Source organism: Nymphalis io, chromosome 21 (genome assembly GCF_905147045.1).
Source record: "Nymphalis io chromosome 21, ilAglIoxx1.1, whole genome shotgun sequence".
NCBI classification, from domain to species: Eukaryota; Metazoa; Arthropoda; class Insecta; order Lepidoptera; family Nymphalidae; genus Nymphalis; species Nymphalis io.
In genome coordinates, this window is record NC_065908.1 from 3619946 (window position 1) to 3639173 (window position 19228).

The 19228-nt window shown below is 32.1% G+C and overlaps 3 protein-coding genes across 5 annotated transcripts in view; 2 read left to right on the forward strand and 1 right to left on the reverse strand.

Moving 5' to 3' along the window:
• Window positions 1-19228, forward strand: part of LOC126776726 (protein mini spindles) — a 230730-nt gene that overhangs the window by 209287 nt on the left and 2215 nt on the right. The gene's annotated exons all lie outside the window — the stretch shown is intronic.
• LOC126776827 (tetratricopeptide repeat protein 5-like) overlaps window positions 1-19228 on the forward strand; it is a 233039-nt gene that overhangs the window by 45371 nt on the left and 168440 nt on the right. The gene's annotated exons all lie outside the window — the stretch shown is intronic.
• LOC126776863 (torso-like protein) overlaps window positions 1-19228 on the reverse strand; it is a 63233-nt gene that overhangs the window by 21057 nt on the left and 22948 nt on the right. Inside the window, exon 1 of one of the 3 annotated variants that reach the window (XM_050499705.1) lies at window positions 11909-12010. The exons of the other annotated variants lie outside the window; for them this stretch is intronic. The gene's annotated coding sequence lies outside the window, so the exon portion shown is untranslated. Of the gene's footprint in view, window positions 1-11908; window positions 12011-19228 lie in introns of those variants that run through there. 3 annotated transcript variants of the gene reach the window in all.

Consider the following 19228-nt stretch of genomic DNA (forward strand, 5'->3'; position numbering starts at 1 on the left):
ATTATAGTCATACATTTTTTTTAAATATTTTTTTAGAGGTCGAAAAGACTATTATTATTTTTCTCATTTATTTACATTAACATAATTATATAATAAAATAAATTACACTAACAAATCAGGCAATATAAATAAAAACTAAATTTTAATATTTTGTTCAAAGACGTAAGCAGATAGACGATAAAAAGCGTGTTTTACCCAAGATTTTGATAAAGTGTGATTATATTTCTTAACAAAAGAATGACACGGTTTTTATTACATTTCTCACGGGAAAGACTATTCAAATATAGAATGATGATTTCATATTATTTGATCTTCAAAATTTTAATATTATTGCAAAAACAGACTGCTACTAGCGGTTAATAAGAATAAGTTTATTTAGGGCAGATACTGCAGAGTTGAGATAGCCCAGTGGAACACTTTAATCTTTACCGATGACGACGTCGGCTACAAATCTGGTCTGAAACCACTGCTTTTTGTATGTATCTCGTGGTCGGATAGGAAACAGCGTGAGCTGGTGGAATAACGACCAAACCTCTATAACTTTTTTTGACGATCATAGATATTTTTTTTGCTATGATTACTTATAACCTTTTGGCGAGTGATTAGTTAAACAATGCTTTGTCTTCTTCTTTCGAATGTCAAATCAATAATGACAGAAAGAGCGAACTATGTTTGATTTGACAGCCACTAATCAAAGTTTATAAGTAAGACCGTATATATACACGAGTATGTGGCACTGACTCTAAGCACGGATGATTTCGCAGGCTACTAGTATTGTTAAATAAGTATGTCTGTATGCGCTTTAAATTTAGACTATTGATGTGACAAGCGTGACGCGTTTCATATTCTTGTGTGACATAAATTTGTATCCTTTGGCTACAAACAAAGATTTACCTATAGTAACAGTAACAGCCTGTGAATGTCCCACTGCTGGACTAAGGCGTCCTCTCCCTTTTGAGGAGAAGGTTTGGAGCTTATTCCACCACGCTGCTCCGATGCGGATTGGTAGAATACACATATGCAGAATTTCAATGAAATAAGACACATGCGGGTTTCCTCACGATGTTTTCCTTCACCGTCAAGCACGAGATGAATTATAATCACAAATTAAGCACATGAAAATTCAGCGGGGCTTGCCCGGGTTTGAACCTATGATCATCGGTTAAGATTCACGCATTCTAACCACTATCTCGGCATTTATAAGATTTACCTACCTACCTATCTTACACTTACCAATACCTATCTTACAAAACAATATTTATAAGTACTGAAATAATAAAGTGTTTGTATCGTTCATACAAAATAACATGGAATAGTTGATTATGTAGATGTTTGTGATTTTTTTTTTTTTTTGAGGAGATGGTTCAAAAAAAAAAAAAGGGAGAGGAGGCCTTAGCCCAGCAGTGGGACATTTACAGGCTGTTACTGTTACTGTTACTGTTGTGATTCGTGGTTTTTTATGAAATTCGAACATTTCTCGATCGATTGTATTTTTTATTTTCAATATTGTTTCAATTTTGTTTAAAATTGTTGCATTTCGAAAATGTTTTTTTTTTTTTTGAAAAATTCCCTATTCACCTGGGCAGCTTATTTAGCGCTTTAATATCGCCTCAATAATTTTTTATAGCATATTTACCATAAGCAAGGCTCAATAATTATTTACTAAAAATATGTATAGAATATGTCGGGACTCGAGTATTTGTTATGAACTTAAGTTTAGTAAGTTTGTTTTGAGACATTTCTTAAGCACTTGAGGTTTATGTTGCTAGCGTTGCCCGCGGTTTACCGCATTTAAGGGAGAAGAAGCTGGTGATAGTTATAAAAAAGTAACCTATGTCCTTACTTTCTTCAAGCTTGCTTTATACCGAATTTCATCAAAATCCTTTCAATGATTTAGATCTGAAAGCGTAACAGACAAACAGAGTTACTTTCGCATTGATTACATTGGTGTAGATTCGTAAAACGATAATTAATTTGAAGACAAATATAAACATAATTTTACAGTACAGTAAAGTACAGACAGTAACAGCCTGTTAATGTCCCACTGCTGGGCTAAGGCCTCCTTTCTCTTTTGAGGAGAAGATACGGAGCTTATTCCACCACGCTGCTCCGATGCGGGGTGGTAGAATACACGTGTGGCATAATTTCAACGAAATTAGACACATGCAGGTTTCAGGCATGACAAGCACGAGATGAATTATAAACACAAATTAAGCACATGAAAATTCAGTGGTGCTTGCCCGGGTTTGAGCCCACGATTATAGGTTAAGATTCACGTGTTCTAACCACTGGGTCATCTCGTCATCCAACATAATTTACAGCAAGTAAAAACATAGTCAATGTTATTGTCGTTTAAATAGTATTACTACGGTATATAAGCCCTAGTAGTAATGAATAACAGTACTTAGAGGTCAATGCCCCGTCTACCTCGATCACCGATATCCTGCTCAATCAGGGTTGCTACTTTCAATTAATTTAAAAAATCTGGACACTACGCCTTTTTTACAATTATTTTTTTCACTATTTTGGTTGATAAAAATAAATGTTTGCCCAGTACAGTACAGTAACAGCCTGTTAATGTTCCACAGCTGGGCTAAGGCATCCTCTGCCTTTGGAAGAGAAGGTTTGGAGCTTATTCTACCGCGCTGCTCCAATGCGGTTTGATAGAATACACATGTGGAATAATTTCAATGAAATTAGACATGCAGGTTTCCTAACAATGTTTTCCTTCACCGTCAAGCACGAGATGAATTATAAACACAAATGAAGCCCATTAAAATTCAGTGGTGCTTGCCCGGGGTTTGAACCCACGATCATCGGTTAAGATTCACGCGTTCTAACCACTCAGCCATCTCGGCTTTTGTTTGCCCATAATATTAACATTCCGATCATGAAAATCTTACAGTACGAGTACTTAAATATGCCATTTTTGGGAAAAGGCCTCTACTTGCTTGTTAAAGAGAATTTGTAGCTTATTAATTAAGACGGCTCAGATTTACGAATATGTAAAAATTCATTGCAACGTGCTCGTTATCTTGTTTTTTACCTCACAAATTTAGCGGATTGTAAAAACTCAATATTCTGTAACATATTCTGATAAAACTAGTAAAAACCAGTTAAAACCGGATTGCAATAAAAATATAGTGAAAACAAATCTTTTATATTCAAGATAAAACAAGATTCAGATTAATATTGCTTATAATTAAGTACCGTAGGTTTAGTGAAAGGGATGTTCATTCGGGTTTTGACAGCCCTGGACGACATATCGGGTAGTCCTATTGCGGTGAGCTAGGCCTAAACTTGTTTAAACTATACGGCATGTAGGGTGCGTGTGCGCACTCGATTACACGAAATACTTGCTTATCTTCATGTTTTATCAGCTAACTGTAATTGTTTGTGAAGATTAAACATTATATTTACTCTGGACCATAGCTGTGGTATTATATAAGATCAAATTCGAAACTGGATGTAGAACTCGATTGTGACGTCAGAACATGAGAGGACATTGAATATTGAATACATCCATTATACTATCAATTAAAGGATCTTTCTTCATCGTTGGCGTATTTCATTTATTTGAGATTAACGCAATGTGTGGACTGTGTTCAAAACATTTGACATACTTACCCTTCTTTTGGCTAACCCTCCTTGAGAATCCAATAAAATATGCTCACAAGCGTGACTGAATCCGCTTAACAAAAATTCTCTCAGTCATTCTATCATGGTTTATATAGGATAACACTATAAATTTATTCTACTCTTGAGGATTCATACGGATTAACTTTAATTAAAGGATACACGCAACAAAAATAGTGCAGATGGCTGTCATTCATTGTCATTCACTTTGTGGTCGAATTGTCATAATTTGCGAATTTCGCTATGTGGTCGCTTTGTGTTTGTGACTGCGCGTCATGAGTACTTAAATAAGTGAAATGACAGCATGTAGATGTTACTGCTGGGCTAAAATCTCCTAATCTTTATAGAAGAAGGTTTGCGGGTATTTTGTATATATATATTAATAAAAATATACAGTAAGGAATTATTGGACCTTAATTTGCGCACTTTAAAATCTCATCAAATAAACATGTGGTCGCTATCAGTCAAGTTATTTTATCAAATCGAATCAAAATTGATTATTAATTATAGAAGCAATACACTTATTTATCGATTGACAAATTAGAAACTACTTCGGTTCGGAAAAGAAAATACAAGAAACAGCGGGTTTTTTACGCATATTTTGTCATTGTTTATAAATTTTAAATATAACAAAAAATAAACCAGGGAATAAATGTACAGTAACTTTTTGCACACAAGCGTTCACTTATTTTTTTTTAAATTTAGCAACGGATACATATTGAACGCTTTCTAGGATCCCGTCCTAAAACCGTATTGCCCCAGAAAAGTTACTGCATCTATTTAGTCGAGGTGTATAATTTTGTATCGATTTCTTACCGGTTCTACGTTGTGGGTATATTTAATATTTTAAAACGACGATTCAGAAGTACCTTTAGTTGAATAAATAATAGTATATCACATTATGTACGTACGTATATTGTGTACGATTATTGAAATATTTCGTCTCTTTCGTTCTACCTAATACACTCACTAAATAAATGCAACACATTCTTATCATTTGAGATATGTCAAATGTCATCAAGCGACTCCTAAAACAAACGAGATTTTGTACTGCTATTGAGATCAGAACACGTATGTCAGCAATCTTTACTGTGTTAAGATAATTGTGAGTCATGATCATTTCATACGTCTTACCGACGAGTTTATTGGTTATAATTACGCTTTTCGATATGAGCATCTGTGTGAAATTTACTTTTGAATAATCTGTATGAAGCCGAGATCGAACAGTGACTAGAATAGTTGAATCGAACCGAAGATTGCGGATTCATACTCGGGCAACATTGAATTTTTATGTTCTTGTTTTTGTTTATAATTCATTTCGGGCTTGCCGTTGAAGGAAAACATCGTGAGGAATGCATGTGTCTGATAATAATCACATGTGTATCGACTAACTCGTATTTGAGCATGATGGAATAAGCACGAAATCTTCTACTCAAATAAGAAAGGTAATTACCAATGTGACATTAGCACATAGTTACAACATAACCCATATGAGATATAAGAAAGTGTTTTTATAATGTTTTTTTAACGTTATATAACATTATCGAATATATTCACAGAATATTACATATATATGTCAATCGTGAAACATGTTACAAATAAGGCGTAAGTATTATGAGTGAAGTTTATGTATTCGAATACACATGCGGAAGTCTGAATTGAATTAATTGAAGATCACTAAAATTGAATCGACTAACATCTCGATCGGTTGTCATCAATTTGTCTAAGACCAGCGCTATACTTGCGACGTTACTCGGGTCATAATTCAGAATTGCTAAGTACTAATTTCTACAGCTCTTTCTTCAAAAATGAAGGATTTTCATATAAACTTTCACCCCCTTACCCTTACTAACTAAAGAGTTAAATCTAGCCCTAACCCCAGTAGTTTATGCTGTTCGTTGATATGTCAGACAGTTAGTCAATTATTATTCTATTATAGAGATTGACATCAGAAGATTGAAAACTGATGTTGAAAAATATTTTTAAATAATTAATAAATAAGGTGCGAAGATCGCGGTTCGAAATGCGGACGGGTACCATTGATTTTTTATGACTTCAATTTGTGTTTATAATTGATCACGTGGTTGGCGGTGAAGGAAAACATCGTGAGAATTCTGTCACGTGTATCCATCTTCAAGTTTATCCAAGGAGTCGTTCAAAATTCATTCTTTTACCAGTTTTCGCCCGCGGATACACTCGCGTGTTAGAGTAGTGGTTGGCCGCAGGTTTTAAGTAAAAAACCTATGTCCTTCCTAGGATTTCAAGCTTGTTTCATACGAAATTATCAAAATTGGTCCAATAGTTTAGCCGTGAAAGCGTAGCAGACAAATTGAGTTACTTTCGCAATAATATTAATATTATAATATACGGTTTTGGGAGATGACAAAGTCATTGCCCTTAAAACGCATTGATATATATCCTAAACACCCGCGGGCGAAGGTACGTCATATTATTAAGATTATATAAATATTAGTTACTTGGTGGGCTCTTCTGGGTATGTACCACCCTATCATCACATATTCCACCGACACATAGCAATACTAAGTATCGCTGTGTACCGGGTTGAGGGCACTGGCCCACAGTGTAATTACAGGCACAATGAACATAACTTTTTAGTTTCCAAGGTTGATGACGTATTTGCGATGTAAGGAATGGTTTACATTTCTTACAGTGCTAATGTCTATGAGCGTCAGTCTACCTTCCCATAACTATAAAAAAATACGATAACTATAAAGGAATTTTGACTTTGTTATGTATATGTTATATTTACCGATTAGTCATTTAAGTCGCGACAATAAGTTATTCATACACGTGAGTCGACCGGTTCAGAGGAATTAATAGCCATAGAGAATTGACATAGCATGAACATTTGAATATATAAATAGAGGTATTATTAGCATTACCATAGTGCCAAGGTTAAGAGTGTCAATAACAATATGAACCGAGACGATTTGATAACGAATTATTAATTCGATACGTTATTAAATCGATTTACTAAACTGTTAAGAAACAGTGATCGCTAATTGAATAGCAGTAAGCGTAACGAGTTTTGACTTCTTCGTTAAACTTAAATTTTTAATTAGATTTTTTTCTTCCAGGAAAAACTACACAGCTTTTATTGTTTCAGTATAAAAGTTTATCAGTGTTTGTAATACTACGAAAGTAATCGATATAGAGGGCTGTAACGTTCTTTATGAAACCGTAAAGCTCAGGAGACGTTGAGTACGGAAAAGAGCCGACTTCGCTTGGCGGATTGGCTTACTCTTCGTGGATATTAATGTTTGTTTGTTGTTTATATGTTTATTTTATTAAATTGAAATGTCGTTGTTTAGAAATATTTCTGGAATACTATCAAAATCAAGGTATAGGTGGCGCACGAGGTGTAAATGATAATAATAAATAAAAAATTAAAAGGTATTCCAACGAATACCTGACATTTTATAGCTATTGTATAAAAAAGGTCCTATATATGGCCGCGTTTGTTTTTTTATTAATATATTTGTTTAGATCTTTGTTATTCATATAATTTACATTTCCAAGTTCTGTTATTACCAATAAAATGAAATCGTTAATGACGTAGCAATAATTTATGTATATATTTTTACATATGTTATATATAACATTGAATAAAATTATATGTTTATGTATGATCAACAATTTAAGCCTTGAAGTTGCATTCGGAACTTTTTATCCTTAATGATTCAAAATTTTGTTGTGTAAAATTATTCAAATTTTATCGTAAATTAATTCAAAAGTGATTGAGTCTACTTAAACATGATTTTTGGCGAATTTCGGTCAATCTCAAGATTAACGCTTGCCTGAATTTTAACTGACAACCTTACTTAGTCTGATAGGACGGGAATCCGACACGGCACAGAAAAGTAACACTGACAACATCCTACCTCCAAGCTGCTACTGAGAAAAGAACAAAACACTCAATAACGGGCCGGTTGGCGTGGTTGGTAGTTTGCCTTTCACGCCGAAGGTTGTGGGTTCGATTCTCACCCAGGACAGACATTTGTGTGCATGAACATGTCTGTTTGTCCTGAGTCTGAGTGTAATTATCTACATAAGTATGTATTTATAAAATAAAAGTAGTATATGCAGTATATCAGTTGTCTGGTTTCCATAGTACAAGCTCTGCTTAGTTTGGGATCAGATGGCCGTGTGTGAATAATGTCCCAGAATATTATATTATTATAAGTTTTTTTAGTTAAGCCTACCCGGGATATAAGACATGGACGTCGGTATCCATAGCGTATTAGCCACAACACCAATGAGGTAGATATTCGTTTGTATATTTAAGTAATAAATTAGGCGTATAATAGCTATATTTCATAGTTAACCGAAAACACAAATAAGCCATATCTCATTTAAACCGCATCCAATATCCAACAAAGGCGACCTTTATTGCGCAGAACCTTTGTTACATATAATCATTTGAGTCTTGACATTTTGCGTACGTCTGTATTTGATATATATCTATGGTATTTCGAAATAAGTGGAACGCCAAAAGTATTTATTTTTGTTAATTTTAGCATTTTAATTTTTAAAGTACAAGTCTTATATGTAATGCAAAACTGAAAGTTATTAAATATTATTTTTTAATTATTATATAGGTTATTAATTAAGAATTATTGTTAAGCACAGAAACTTTCATCAAAATCTTGGGTAACAAGCCTTCTATGACTGTACGACCACCACGCAATACTTTGTAAAGACATATCGCGTGTAAAATTAATTTAGCGAATCATAACTTTTTGAATTCCAATTGTAATCCATTATACAATAACCCGTTATCGATGTTCCCACCTTTAACCTATATTGTTTCCACTAGAATCAATTTGTGTAAATGACAAAATATTAAGTTGGAAATCACCAATTGAACATTAATGAAAAATGAAGAACTTGACAAATCAAGAACTTTCGCAATAATTATAAATATTATTGGAATATACGTAATATAAAGTATAAAACTTGTTTGAGATGTAATGTCACTCAGCAATTAAATATAAAAAAACTGTATGTTATTTTTTAGTCCAATTTTATATGTATATTTAATCCAAAAAACTATACAGTTTTCTGCCAAGGGCTTCATAGTAGCAACAGGTAGTAAGAAACTTGGCATTGTTATATGCCTAAGCCTTGGGAATCACGGCTGATCCCATTTCAATGAAATCGCATTGCTGTTCCACGGGACTATGAGAATATAAATAATGCTCCAATGTTAGCACAAATATTTGTGCACTATAATATATCCTGCTAACATTTGATATAGGACGAAATTCGGTTAGGAGGACATTCATCTGTGACGGTTTAGCTATCTTCTTAGTGCTTCAAAATATTAAATTACGTCACCAAAATTTAAGATTAAATATCTCATCGACCTTGCTAGAAGAAATAATTTTAAAAAATCTAAGTGTAATTCGTGTCATTACTGTTAACTAGTTATGGTTGCGTAATGGTAGTCAAATTAAGGTATCTCATAGTCATAACCTTTTTTGACGGTCGTCGTTTTTCGCTTAGTAGAAGCGAGTGACTGCAAAACTCGAAGATCATCGAATCAGATTCTTTGTTTACAATAAAGTGAAAAAAAAACATTGTCTTATAAGATCAGTGTACGAGTATTATTGAAAGTAATGTCAATTCGACCGATTGATTGCAATGACGACTGCTATTAAGGAAAAAAAAAATAACGACTTGATAAATTGATGGAGTATGTGCGAATGCACACACAAAACAAATGCTTTTCCATCACTATCAAAATATAATGAAAATTATAAATTATTATATATTAAAAGTTATAATATATTAACTTAATATAAATATATTAAAGTAACCATTTATGCATGCATATATTTTGATAACTCTGGTCATTATTATGGAAGCGCGCTTCTGAGCATGTTATGAAAACTCTGTGAAGGATTTATGGATCTCCTAATTGCTTTAAAGTTAAAACATGGAAAAATAAATATTAGCTTGAAATCATCATAATATATGCAATTAATATTGTCTATTATTCATTTTAATTTCTATATACATTTTACAATTGAGATCATTAGATATATTTATTAACAACAAACTCGATATAGTCGCATAACACGATCGTTAAATGTCAGAAAGTGATATGCGACACTGACATTGACTATAATTATAGTAATAACATTTCAAGCATACGCGTACCAAATATTGTAGAATGTCAGTTGGGTTTCCAACGAGTAAAATACTATTTGAGACCTCACAGAATAGCTGTAGTAGTTTAATAATAAGATATTTAAAAATTATTGGTCTTGCTGTTTTCTGTGCTAGCACAGTACGAGCACTTACTTACGCTACCGTCAATCTCACAATCCGATGGAACGGTAAATCTGAACCGGAAAGTTAAACATGCTTTACGTGCTCTTCGAAGCATGGGAGTATACATATTTCCAACTTTCAGACTCCTGAATGCGACTGTGAATTTTTAGCAAAGAAACCCAATAACATTTTTGCGGTCTGATCTCTGAATCTGCTGTCTTATAGCTAGCAACTAGTGACTTGTAACAGCGCGAAGTCAGGATGAATAACTCGTTAAATAATAAAGCTCATATACACTTGACACTGCAGTGCTCGTTTATGGCAAATATTCCTATTATCATCACGTCCGTGATGTACCCTTTAGTCTTGTATCGTGATCGTGACAGACGATCCATTGTAACATGAGATATGTTCGAAGAGTAAGGCCGTGAATACACTAACAGTTAGATGTTCTGCTTAGAGGTTAAAGGATAGAATGAAGCGAATAACAAGTAGGTGACATGTAACGGTTATTTCATGTTAAATACGAAATAACTGGGCTGAGGTATTTAGCGCAGTACAAGAATAAAGGGAGAATCCTTATTGTTATAGTATGTGTTTTAATGGTGTGAAGATTATGATGCGATTTTGCTGGACCGTGAAATAATGAATTAAGACAATAACATAGTAATTTGCTTTAAAGAAAAAAGATTGATTTTAATAAAGTCTAGAATTTTTTGGGGATTTTACGATAACTCTCTTTTCTTTTTACCGAATACAAAAATTATTTAAAAAAAATTTGAAATATAAAATTCAAAGGTTATTTAGCATATTTTTACCAAATACTCAGATTATATCACATTGAACATTGAAAAAAAAAATGTTAAAAATTCAATAATCCAGCGAAGTTACTATAACTTTCCTTTTCCTTATAACTTTCCGAACTGTAGTTTTGACAATTATTACTGATGTTATAGACACGAATGTGAGTTTATTTATTTGTTACATTTTAACGTTTTAACTACTCAATATAGGTGTTTAAGTAAGTGGCTTTATGTTGAATAAAGATTTTGACTTATTTTTATTAATAAGATGTCGTATCTTATATTTATATATTTTTCAGTATATAATAGTATCTAATATATAGCTTTAATTCATTAAAGAATTATTTATTTTGAGAATTCAAAAATATAATACAAATCGAAATAGAAAAATTGCCAAGGTACAAATATTGATAGTACACAATAGTGACAGTGACAGTATTTCTTAAGTCATCATTTCTTTATATATATAATTGTGCTGTACGTCGGTATATCACTGAACTCTTAAACAGCTGGACCGAATTTGATTATGTTTTGTGTTTGTAGGTTACATTCAAATTGCGTGTATTATCTTAAATGCATACTACTTTTTTACTATTAAATATTATATTCAAATATTAAAGTTTTAGTTAAAATTGTTGCTTAATTTAGTTCATAGTGTGCTAGCGTAAGTGAAAGCTGTAGCTGGTTGGATAATTGCTACAGTTAGGTATTGCTAAATATGCTATAATACTAAACAAATTTATCGAAAGCTGAATTCGTAACTGGATTGCGTGATTAATGGCTACTTCATTTGTTTGTTTGTTTTTAAACAGATTTTCTAATAAACTTGTACAGCCATTTTTAAAATTATTGTTTTGAAAAATAACAGTAACAGCCTGTAAATGTCCCACTGCTGGGCTAAGGTCTCCTCTCCCTTTTTGACGAGAAGGTTTGGAGCTTATTCCACCACGTTGCTCCAATGCGGGTTGGTGGATATTGAAAAATAAGAAAATATTAAAATAAAAGTATCTTGAAACCTAAAGAAATAAATTAAGTAAAAATAAATTGACTGAAAACAAAAACGTTTCAACGAAAATTGTCTGTTATCGCTTATTTCAGAATCGATTAGTGTTTTTTTATTAAATCTTATTGTTTTAGAAAGAAAATTTATTAAGAAAGGATAATAAACTCACGCTACAACAAACGGAGGCGGAGCTATGACGTTTTACGGTTTAATACAGACGAAACCGCGCAGAACAGCTGGCACATTTATCTAAGTAAGATACATACTCTTCGATATTACTGTAAATAAACTACTTATCCCGATGACTTATATTTATACAACAAATATTTCATATTCTGCAACAATATTATTAAAATTAAATTAACATATGAAATGTTTATTCCGTCAATGACTTATGTAAATGTTATATCTCCGTAAGTAACAAGCATCTGTTGTTTTATTCAATCTTTTCGTTAACAACAAAACAAATTCTATAAAGGAAGTCACGTAGGACCTTGAAAACTGCTTCTATAGAGTTTTTGTCACGTATCTTATGTCACAGTGAAATATAATGCAATAAGTATATGTCAGTGTGTTAAAAATTATTACGTATTATTTCGATGAATCAGATAAAGAAGAATTTGTACTGGTTTCAATGAAAGATTGTACTAAGTAATCAGTACATAGCTATTTTATAATTGTTAACTAGCTTATGTGAAAATTATATATTGGCCCGGCTATGCACGACTGTTGACTATATACATAGGAAAAACATATACTCATTATTGAATTTAAGATTGGAATACTCTCTTTAATCATCTAAGCATATACATTTGAAATTGCACTCGCTTTATCGATTACTTTCCGGACGAAAATACAGACAAAGTTGTATCTTGCATAATTAGATTCAATAAGACAGTTATTTTGATATAGTACGTGCTATTCTATGTTGTTTATTTGTATTTATATATATATATACATACATTTACGTAAATTATTCATATGTGAATTAATTTGTTATACTATAAACGGAAGTAGTCATCGAGATTCATAACAAGTTCCGTCTTATTTTCAAGGTATTTCTAGTAACCTTTCAATGTATTTATTATTTATTACGTTAAATTTGAATACATTTATGATATTTATAAGCTTTTGATAAATTAAACATTAATAACAATATACGTTTTTGTTTTTTTTTTTCTTGAAATTGGCCTTACGCTGGATGATAATTAAACATATTATATTAATCATAATATAGGACATACTCGATTTACTTACACAAAAATTATTTAAAATGCCTCAATTTGTTTAACTGAATTCAATTAGTACTCGTTTCTTCGAAATAAAAGTATGTATTTAAAAAATAATATATTGTTATAGCAGCAGTTCACGCGGACAATAAATACTGTAACTTTACTTTTAGTACGAGTGTGACTTTGGGCTCAATTTTAAGGCAGTGCCATCCAATCGATTGAGCTGCAATTTTACACAAACATTATGTTACCAAACCGCTGGGTAGGTACCACCCAGTCAGCGTTTGTTATACCGTTAACCAATCTAAACGTAGGAGGAAATATTGTTATTTTTCAATTTAAGAATATTTTATATAACAATATGCAAGCTAGTATTTTATGTTTTTAAATTCACTGTTGTATCGAAATAGTGAAAGGCGATTCGAAGCTGATCAGTTAAAGGCCTACGTAATGGTAAAATAGAGCAGGTGTACGATATAATAAGTTATGTCAATGGTAATTAGGGATTAATTACCATTAAGTAGGAATAATTCCGTGAATTGTATTTACATATTCTTTATAGTTTTTACGTTTTGGCCGTGAAGTGCCAACCTGACCGACCTGATCGCGCTATCAATATTTTCTGTGACAGTTGCTATTAAACTGTTTCAATTAAGTAAACTTATCATTAAACTAGTATGATCTCTTCAATTAAATGTACAGCTTGTGTTAGAATGGGAACTTCAAGGAGTCATGAGTGATCCTCTAATTATTATATCGCTAGGCGCCCCGTAAACCTTTGCTCTATTTATTTTCTATTCATTCATCTTGGCGTGCTATAAGAAATGATATTTTAAACAGATATATCGGAAATTAGAAATAATTAATTGTTGATTGTCATATTGAATTTTAATTTGGCAAAATCCTATCCTAGTGCGTTTCTACATTAGACAAAGATCTCCTCTAAATATCAAGTGCCTATGTGCGTTGATAGTCATAAAACATAGCCTTTACTGTATTAGGTAGGCAAACTGGCAAGTGGGCAACCTGATGTTAAGTGGTCACGTTGCTCATAGACATCGCCAATGCGCAACCAACCTTGGGAACAAAGATGTTATGTCTGTGGTTATATTGTCTCACTCATCCTTCAAATCGGAACACAACAATTCTAAGCTGCTTGGCGGTACCTAGCCAGACAGGCTTGCATACGAATCACCAATTAAAATATATATATAAAGACAAAACATGTAATTAATCGATATTAATAAAACAATAAAATATACTATTAAGATCAGTTTGCCCTTACTGTTAAATCATTGGGTAATATATTTAGTGAAAGGAAGAAATCAATATCATTCGAAACGGGAGCAGTTTCTAAACTTTGACTATTGCATGTGACAAGTGCAAATAATATCTACACCGAAGCCGTTAATTCGGTTCATATATTATTAATCTGATTATTTATTATCCATTTCATTCATATATTTATCGAGTTTAAAAAAAAAGCCGAGATGGCCCAGTGGTTAGTACGCGTGAATCTTATCCGATGATCGTGGGTTCAAACCCGAGCAAGCACCACTGTATTTTCATGTGCTTAATTTGTGATTATAATTCATCTCGTGCTTAACGGTGAAGGAAAACATCGTAAGGAAACCTGCATGTGTCTAATTTCATTGAAATTCTGCCACATGTGTATTCTACCAACCCGCATTGGAGCAGCGTGGTGGAATAAGCTCCACAACCTTCTCCTCAAAAGGGAGAGGAGGCCTTAGCCCAGCAGTGGGACATTAACAGGCTGTTACTGTATTTATCGAGTATTATATACAAAAGTCAGTGAACGGTTTTTATAATTTCACAACCTACCTACTACGATGTTAGTTATGTCGGTGTACGCTTATTTACCTATATACAAGAAATCTTCGTTTTATATATCCACTTTTTGCGTAAAGATGTAAAGAAACACACATTCGTATTTAAATAAATAATATTTAATATATTTTAATCAAATCAACTAATGCTTTTTTTAATTAAGCTTATAAGCAGTTTTTAATCGTCATGTTACAGTATTGAATTAATTATAATTAATGTAAACCTACCACTTCGAAATGTAGATTCTACCGAATAGAACCGGCAAGAGACTAAGTGATTTACACTTTTCTATCTTTTAATCATAGAGTAAAGTATCCCTGACATAAATCACAATTGCTAAATACCAAGTTCCAAGTGTAAAAGAAACCCATATGCATTTTTTTATGATGCTAACCACAGTAGTTAGGGCCTTGCTTTCAGTCCGTCATTTACACTTTTATAAATATATGACATATTGAAATCTTATCATTACTAATAACTTAATTTAATGTATATTGATTATAACTTTTGTAAAAATATAAGAACAATAAGAACTATTGTAAAATTAATATGAGTAAGTACTAGATCATTATTTAAAAATGTACAATAAAAATAATATATATACATATATTTATTTTTATTTATGTTAATTCAAATATTACTCAATTCACAATTAAGCGAAGATCACGAATTATTAATGAATGATGAACGGTAGCTCAAAATTTAAATTACATTACGAATATTGTGGTATAATATGTGAATCGTTGCTCGTTGGATAGAATACGATCTATTCATACGAACATCATTAAAATTTTACAAGTTTAATTTCTGTTCATAAGCCCTTGCTTCTTTTGCCGAGGTCACGTGATATATCAAAAACCTGTGTGATTTTATCTCGTTTTGTGTTTAAATTGACTAGTTTCCGCCCGTCTTTGTGTATGTGTGCGTGTGTGAGAGAGAGAGCGTGTGTGTGTGTGCGTGTGTGAGAGAGAGAGTGTGTGTGTGTGTATGTGAGTGTGTGTGTGTGTGTGTTGTGTTTGTGGAGTGGTTGAGTACCCAATGATATATAGTCCTTTTCTACACCTGTTTCTAACAACGTGTATGAAAAATTTTATGATGTTTGAATAGTTAGTAGACAAGTAAGCGTAACAAACAAACAAACTCACTTTCGCATTTATATTTAGATTATACTTCACTATTACTTAGGATTGAAGTTTCTACACATAGTTAACAAACTATTAACGATATACCTTTAAGTCCTTATTACCGTTAAAGTAAAACAAAGCGAATTTATGAAAATCCTTACCTTTTGTAGTTACATAGGTTATGACATAATTATATGTTGTTTAAGTCCGTATTGATATTGTATACATTGGAGTTGTTTAGCAACAGATACGATGCTAAGAGCGTGGGTAAATTGTTTAGTGTATGCAATGAAGAACGTATCCCACTTCATTGGTTACACTATTTCATTTAATGTAGCGGCTAATGCGGCTAAATATTGAATTATTAAAATAAATACAACCAGTAATTTTTTAATATATTGAGTCTTGAAACTAGATGCTTTGGTCCTGTGTTTATTCTGTTATACAAAATCGGTTAACTTTATTAAATTGGTGATATCTAAAAGATTTATTCTCGTTTTCAGATAAAGAGAACGAAAGAAATATTTTCGTCCAGATAAATTAATTTACAAATTCAGGTACTCTTGTTGTGAAAATATTTGAGGTATTATACTCGATATGTCTAAATTAAACGGTTCAAGAACTAGTTATACGTTAGTATATATACGTTAGTATATATAATAGCGTATAACTAGTTATACGCTATTATATATTACAAACGTTTGTATATATATATATAGTATAATAAGTAACTATGGGGGGAATAAAATGGCTACATTTTCAAAGGCTACATGAAAAAAGAGCAAAATCTAAGCAATTTAATATCGAAAATTAAGTTACAAATAAGTTGTACGCTGTATTAAAATTATTACTGGTGTGATAAAAAAACCTTGCTTTTTGGCCAGGATATGGCGTTGTGTGTACTTTAAATTTAGCTATCATTTTATATTAATATATAGAATATGTTCCCATTGCTTTAATTTCATATACGTATGTTAGAGCTTGATTTATCATATTCTATTATTAATCTGGATTTATTTTAAAAGATAATTGAGATTTTTGGCGTAATTAGATAAAAAAATATCATCATAAATTTATTTTAAATCATATGTGATTCGAACCAAATCAATGTGCATTATAATTATGTGTCTGAAATATATGGTAATATAAAAAACATTGAAAATATAAATATACAATACATTATCTGGGCATTGTTTTAAAGTACAGTATTAAACATTTTAACGGTAACAAATCCAACAATGGTAACGGAATTAGTGCAGCGCTCTGGGAAAATAACACCTAATGTTATTATTGTGTTGACATGCAATGTTATCTGTCTGTATCTATAATGATATTGACAAGCCTAGCTGTCCCGGTGTCGCACGGCATCGGGTAGAATAAGGTTCTACATACATAAAACTATTATATGTTACTACAGATAACTCTATTGGTTTACAAAGCGTACGCCATTAAAACTCTAAATCACCATGATTTCCTTTAACAATCGTCGTCATTTTTCAGAAAATTTATTCAAAACATTAATGAATTATACACCTTAACCATCTTCTTCAAACACTCTGTCCATTAGTGACAACCGATACACTAACGTACATTTTCACATTTTGGATTAATTTTATGGCAAGCACCACTGAATTTTCATGTGCTTACTTTGTGATTATAATTCATCTCGTGCTTGACGGTGAAGGACAACATCGTGAGGAAACCTGCATGTGTCTAATTTTACTGAAATTCCGACATGTGTATTCTACCAACCCGCATTGGAGCAGCGTGGTAGAATAAGCTTCAAAACCTTCTCCTGAAAAAAGGAGGCCTTAGCCCAGCAGTGGGACATTCACAGGCTGTTACTGTTTATGAAAAATATTTTCTAACATACGGGAATAGTCTATGCGTGATGATCGATAGATTCTGAAGCGAACGGCATTAAAACAACTGACTCACAGTACGTTGAGATAAATTATGAAATCGTAAATATTGTTCATTTTAAATATCGACGAGCCGGTTGGCGTGGTTGGTGGATGCTTGCCTTTCACGCCGCAGGCTGTGGGTTGGATTCCCACCCAGGACAGATATTTGTGTGCATGAACATGTCTGTTTGTCCTGAGTCTGGGTGTAATTATCTATATAAGTATGTATTTACAAAAGAAAACTAGTATATGTAGTATATCAGTTGTCTGGTTTCCACAGCACAAGCTCTGTACAAGCTTAATTTGGGTTCAGATAGCCGTGTGCGAAAAATGTCCCAGAATATTATTTATTTAATATATATTTTTAATTGATTTTATTAATTATGTTCGGAAATAAATTTATATTAAAAAAAAAAAACGAAATAGCAATAATGACGGTTTCACGATATACTAGGTGACAAGAAAATCAAATATATTAATTAAACTGTGTATATTATGAAATTATTAAATAAACTTTAATGCTATTGAAATAAATAGGTATCTGTTTTAAAATTAAATTAGATTGTAATATTTATATTGATAGTGGGAGATAATGGTTAGTTTTGCAATGCAAATGTAACATATCAATCGTATGAATTTTTAATCGACTTTTTAAAATTAATAATAATAATTAAAAAAAACTGCCCTAGAAAAAAATACATATTTTCTTTCAATATATCGAATTGTGCAAAAATGAATACTAAAACTGTGTGCTGATGGCTCTGAGTTAATCCACACTTGTTAACAAGCGAAGTCATATCCATCTGGTTCGACGCTTTTTCTTATAACCTATTGATTCCAATCGAAAAAGGAGAAACAAACAAACCTTAGATTTGCATGTTCTATGCGTTTTTCTAACAGCTCTGCTATGATTTGCACTTCAAATAGTACTAAATGAATTATTATACTACGCTTATCAATTAACTACTTCTATCTACTTTAATTTTTCAAAGTTTCGATATTAACATTCAAAAAGCCATTTATTTCGCGAATACATATAAAAACCATTTATGATTCAAGATGACCAAAGATAACACGTTAATTCAATGTTAAATGTTATTTATTTGTCTTTATTCTTCCTGTGGTCGGAATAGACTGTAGATGTAGGAAACCTTGTTCACGTCCAATGCTACAAAATAGAAACGTGATCACTCAATTACCATCATGCTCTTCCTCGTACTTCACCTTGATTTTCGTATTATTGTATATACGTTAATTGTAATATACATATAAACATAATTCTGCTAGTTATAAAGTAAGTAGTAAAAATCGACTGCCTCGTTGGTCTAGTAGCTTGATGTAAGGCCGCAGACCCGGAGGTCCTGTGGTCAATTCCCAGGTC